Here is a 6,000-nt window from a genome sequence, read left to right as displayed (position 1 = left end):
TAACTCAAGCAAACTCCTCGCCTGAGTAATATGACCAATACCAACTAACTCCACATACCTGTCATGATGAGATAATGAAGTCACAATACTATCTTTGTTCACCTTCAGCTGGCTGGACAAATCATGTGAAGTACTACTAGCCTCAACCTCATGTGATGAAGCATCTAACTGTGCCTGGTACTCTTTCTTAGCAAAGTCATGAATGCTCAATGTCTGCTCATCTCTACCAGGTATCTCACCATCCTGCACAACAACATCCTCATAATCATCATCTGAACCCACTACACTGTAGTCACTGCCTATTGTAACTATACCATCCTGAATACCTGTGGCATCACCCTTTGACGACCTGTAAACAATTGTCTCAATTTGAGTATCAAGTTGACTGTTACTATCAATCTGTGTAATATCCTTTCCCACCACCTCCTGTGGCAAAGTAGAATCTGAGACCTCTACCTGGCTATCAACTAGTTTCTCAAACTCCTCATGTAAGTTCTTGGGAATTGTTTCATCTGTCCTATGAGAAAATCTGCCAAATAGAAATCCAGTCAACTTATCCACCTGAGTTGGGTCGGACAACATGTCATTCATTATACGGTGGTGCTCAATCAACTGTTCAGACATGTCATGGCTTATTTTCATAAGTTTATCTCGAATGTCTAAATAACCATCCTTTCTACTATTTTGACTCTGGATATCAATTGTCCAAGATCATGTCCTCTGAGACTCTATACTATACCTGTCCATTCTAGATAAAGTAGAGTGTAACCCCAATAGGATATAACTTCTTCAAACACCAAGAACTAACATGCAAATGATTAGAAGTAGCATGCAACCATAGATTTTGACATGTAACTGATTAGAAGCAACATGCAACCACCAAATTCACCAAGAACTAACATGCAAATGATTAGAAGTAGCATGCAACCATAAATTTTGACATACAGCTGATTAGAAGCAACATGCAATCATAAATTATGACATGCAAGATCTGGGTAGTTGTCAAAACTGACATGCAAACTTCTGCAACCACCAAATTCACCAAGAACTAAAATGAAAATGATTAGAAGTAGCATGAAACCATAAATTTTGACATGCAGCTAATTAGAAGCAACATGCAACCATAAATTATGACATGTAAGATTTGGGTAGTTCTCAAAACTGAAATGCAAGATCTGGGTAGTTGTCAAAACTGACATGGAAACTTCTACAAACCCTTACGCTGACAAGATCATGGCTCTGATACCATTGAAATGTCCCTTTACTGGTTTTTATATGATATTCCCAACCTCTAATCAGATCTTTAAGATCAAACAACTAATATCACAAAGATCCTCCAAATTTCTCAAGAAACCCCAAATCGAGTATGCCAGAAATGGTGCCAAAAGCTTCACAGCTTCACCTATTATTAATAAATATGAAAATGGACATTTTTACAGAAATTTCAGCAGCATAATGGCCTACAAAATGACATTTCCAGATCTGTATAGCCTTAAAACAACAGCTCACAAATGTAGGACAAAAACTATGCTCATCGGGCTTTCGAAATCAACACAAAAATGCCCGGAAACACCACAAAACACTAATAAACTATATCAGAAGTTTAATCACGTCCCAATACATATATTCAGCTCTATTTTAACACCTTAAATTCTGAAATACAGCAGCAACCCAAACTGATATGAAATACTCAACTGAAAACACCAAACTCATATAAAAAACACACTCGAAAACCCACAAATCTGCACTGTTCAACACAAAGGCAAACTCTGTATGAGCATGCACATGGAATGGCTTCAAACTCCCATCCTTAGCCTTCCTAGAAACCTACAAACTCCCTTTCTTGGGTCTCCCTGGAAACCTGCAAACTCCCGTTCTTGGGTCTCCTTCTCCACAGGTTTTGCAGCCTCTGAAGAATAACAAAGAATGAGCAAAAATCAAGTTTTGGAATCCCCCCAAAATGCCTCCAAACCTCTTAAAAGAGGGCATAACTGTAACTCACATCCAAGAGAGGTTAATGAAACATATTTTAATAATAATTTTCATTTATTAGTCCAATAGTTTCCAAAGATTAACCCCCTTTTTCCGAAACTTCACTTTCTTGGGCCTGCCTGCCTTAGCAAAGATTATTATTTTTTAATTATTTGAAAAGGGGACATGACATAAAGACTATCAAATCAAGGAGGTCATATTAGGGAGACCCACGGTAGATACTACCGAAGTATTAATCATTGCAGGTATAAAGGAAGTGTTCAGGCACATGGACAAAGATGAGTCTGAATTGATATTGCTGAGGAAAGAAAATGAGCTTATGAGAGGCTATTTACATGGAGTAGTCGGCCTTGTAGACCTAGATAATCCAAAGATCAATCTTGTTGCAACATTATAAAGGAGAGAAAAGGAGAGTGTACAAATAGATTCATTTTTGGGCGCATGTCAGAAATGGTGTGACAATTTTGAGGATATAGGTGTACAGATTATATAGGCTAATTTGAACCTATTGCACCATATTTAGTCTAGTGCAGATAAATTGGTATCTATATTGAACCAAGATTTTGGGTTAATGTATGAGGTACATACCTAGGGAAAAGACCTTCAAGTGTTTCAATCAATAAAAGGTTAGAGGTATCATACGCTTATAGAGGTGTACTTGATAGAAGAGTTGTTGTCACAAAATTTTACACCCTTGCCTAAAGTTTTGACCTAAAGGAAACCTTGTGAAACATGGAAAAAATCTCCAAGTTGTGAGACTTGAACAATGGGATTGAATCTTTGGAGAAGGTCAACTTCCTTACTATCAGGGCGCACCTAATTACTCTTGAGAAGAAAAGAGAGAAGGAGATGCATAAAAAATAAAACTACCTAATCTAACCTAAAGGGGTGATGCACCAAAATAGTATTTTCAATCTTACCTCTGCCTAGGACTGCACAATTCATCAATATAATCTTGAAATATATAGGTCCAATCTTTGCTTCAATTCAACAATCACATGCAGATCAAAAAACCAATGAAATGCGATAAGGAAGGAACTTCGCTCTATATCATTTAAGGCCAAATAGATACAACATACAACTTGGAGAATGGAGGAAATACATTAACAAAAGGCAAGATAATATTGCATAATACATTAATGAAGGAAGAGGTACAGTAGAGAAGTATATTCATTCAAAGGCAAAAGGAAATTACAGTAGCAGAGCATTTAATCAACTACTATAGAACTAGAGAAAGACCGACCCTTGGAAGGGTTAGAAAAATTGCTTTTATAGTTTAAGCATAACTAAGAGACTTCTGCCTCAAGCCAAATCTTAACTACTACCATTGAATTCATGAAGAACAATCACTATAGATCTCGGGGGAGATCTGATCAGGCGAATGTCCATATGCAGGAAATCTGGTCTTTTTGTGCACATCTAGCTCAAAATAGATAGGAGCAGTGACAATGATTATCCTAATTGGGTAGATAGACAACCATAGTAGTGATTGGATGAATGATAAATTAAGAAGGCATGGGGAATACACAGAAAATGACTACAAGTAATTGAGGACCTACTTGCCATTAAAGAGTCACTAGTTTGTGTTCTCAATTATGCCAAATCAGATATATCAGCAAATCAACTAGAGCTAATCCTGATACTTGCCACATGGCCCAATGCCCTTGAAGTGTTTCTCCACCTTGCCAGCCTTCTATCTTTATGTTAACTTGCACTTGCATATCTATTCATGACTTTGCTAATGAAAATCCTTATTAATTATTTGACCCTATGAAACCGCAACCACCCTTCATTGCCTATTATCATTGCTTCGTAGTGCTTTATCACTTTTACCCCTTAGCTGTTGTGACCTTGTGACAATGTGAAATTGATTATTTGCACCATTGCTATGGTTTGGGTTTGACAACCCTTTAACTACGGGATGATGCGAAAGTTATTTCTTTTCTTTTGTCACCCCTTCATAGCTTATTTCCTAACTAACATGAAATGCCAGTGACCTTATGATGCTTAAGAACTTGATTGCTAGCATTTCCCTTTGCATGTTCACAACTTGAATATTAATTTTAGCTTGATACGCACGATCGTGTGAAAACCCTGATGCCTTGACTGCTTGATGTTTCGTAGCATCGCAACCTTCAAGAGATCGACTGCCTGAAACTGTGTGATGTTGCAACTACCACTAATCTTAACCACATGATCATAACCTTAACCTTGGATTTCTTTTAACCATGTACGAGAGAGATATAACTAAATTAATTGGAACTGTTGACTATTGCATCATCACAACTTGGGACTTTGAAGCTTTTCAAAGGAGTGATATCGATCCAATTTATTTGTCTTCATTCAACAAGATACTCCTTCGAAATATTTATTAACATTAAATTGCTTCATACCCTGCAATGATGTGATGAAGGAGTCTTCATGTGAGCCTAGCCCACCATGGCGCATGTCAACACCTCACTTCCCCACTTTGGTTAAACTTTGTGCATCTTTAGAAAGCGAGAAAGAGACACCCATTGATTTGTCCCGATCTGACAGCAAAGGAAAATGCATATCTTTAAATTGGTCAAAAACCAAAGGAGGCCTTCCATGACAAGTGTTGACTCATTGCATGCTCACAACTCAAACCTTGAGTTCAACATTTAACCTTGCGAACATGCATTCAAAAGTAATTTGTGGCTTCGCAACCCCGACCCTGAGTTAAGCTTAACTCCCTGTGACCTTGCAAAAATGTTTAACTTGGACTAATGTGGTTTGATCGCAACCTTGCAACTATTAACTGGATGTTAGCCCTTTGTCCTTTGAAGCTGTGCTGACCGCTAAGAAGGTTGCGTCACACATTCACCACCCTTTAACAATTATGCCATAACTACTTGTGATCGTGCAAACAAGCATGAATTGCAAGATCACAACTTAAATTTTCTTAAGCATATAACTTGTGAATATAAGGGGTTTAAAGACTTAGGGATATAAAGATATGACTAAGGTTTTACGTATCCCTAAAGTGCTTGCATGGTAATTAAATTTGAATAATCAAAATTAAACATTGGTCATGGCTGTCACCTTGAAAATTCAAAATTTGGAGGGAGGGGCAAAATGGATAACATTTTTGGCGACTCAGGAGGGATACTTGCCTACTAAACACAAGATCAGTGGCCTTTGAGTGATTCATTAGGCTGGAGTCACCAAAAATGAAACTTGTTTTGTATTCCACCTAAAAAAATGCAACCTCTACAAAACTCTACCTCTTCTGCAATTGCAAAACTTCAAAACTATTCTATCTCCTTCAGAGAAAGCTTGTGCTCATGCACTTATTGAATCTAGTTTATACAAAAAACCTTAACCCTCTCTAGAAGTAAGGTTTAAGATGAATTCCATTAACTAGAATTGGTAGGATATCACCATCAGGCCTGGATAGCTGAAAAATATTGGCCTCTTTACAACTGGTGATAACATATGGGCCACTCTATATAGCATCAAACTTGGAGTGCCTACCTGGTTTAGCTCTATCTGCACCCTACTTGAGAAAAAGGTCTCCTTTGAAAACTCTGGCTGTAGCCTTCTTGTCAAAACTTATTTTGATCTATTGTTGATGTGTCTCAAGTGTATGCATAACTTGTTGTCTCTTCTCCTCTAATTCCATTAGTTCTACCAGCCTGACTGTCATGGCATTGTCCTCAACTAGTTCCAATTGATAAGCCAATTCAAGAGAGGGGAACTCAAGTGAGATAGGAAGCTTTGCTTCCCTTCCATATACTAGCATGAAGGGTGAGTTCCTAATGGCTCTCTTAGGTGTAATTTTGTCAGCCCAAAGGGTTGTTCTTAGCTTTGAATGCCAACACCTTTGGTTGTCCTCAATTGTCCTTATAATAATTCTGATTAGGTTCTTATTAGAAGACTCAACCAACCATTTCCCTAAGGATAGTAATTGGAGGAAGTGCTCAGATAGATACCATGATCAACTGCCTAAGAGAAAATATGAGCCCCAACAAAAGATTTGGCATTATC

This window comes from Cupressus sempervirens, chromosome 2 (genome assembly GCF_028749045.1).
Source record: "Cupressus sempervirens isolate cs-2001-9-10 chromosome 2, ASM2874904v1, whole genome shotgun sequence".
NCBI lineage: Eukaryota > Viridiplantae > Streptophyta > Pinopsida > Cupressales > Cupressaceae > Cupressus > Cupressus sempervirens.
The sequence above is the reverse complement of the archived record's forward strand: the minus strand, read 5'-3'. Positions refer to the sequence as shown.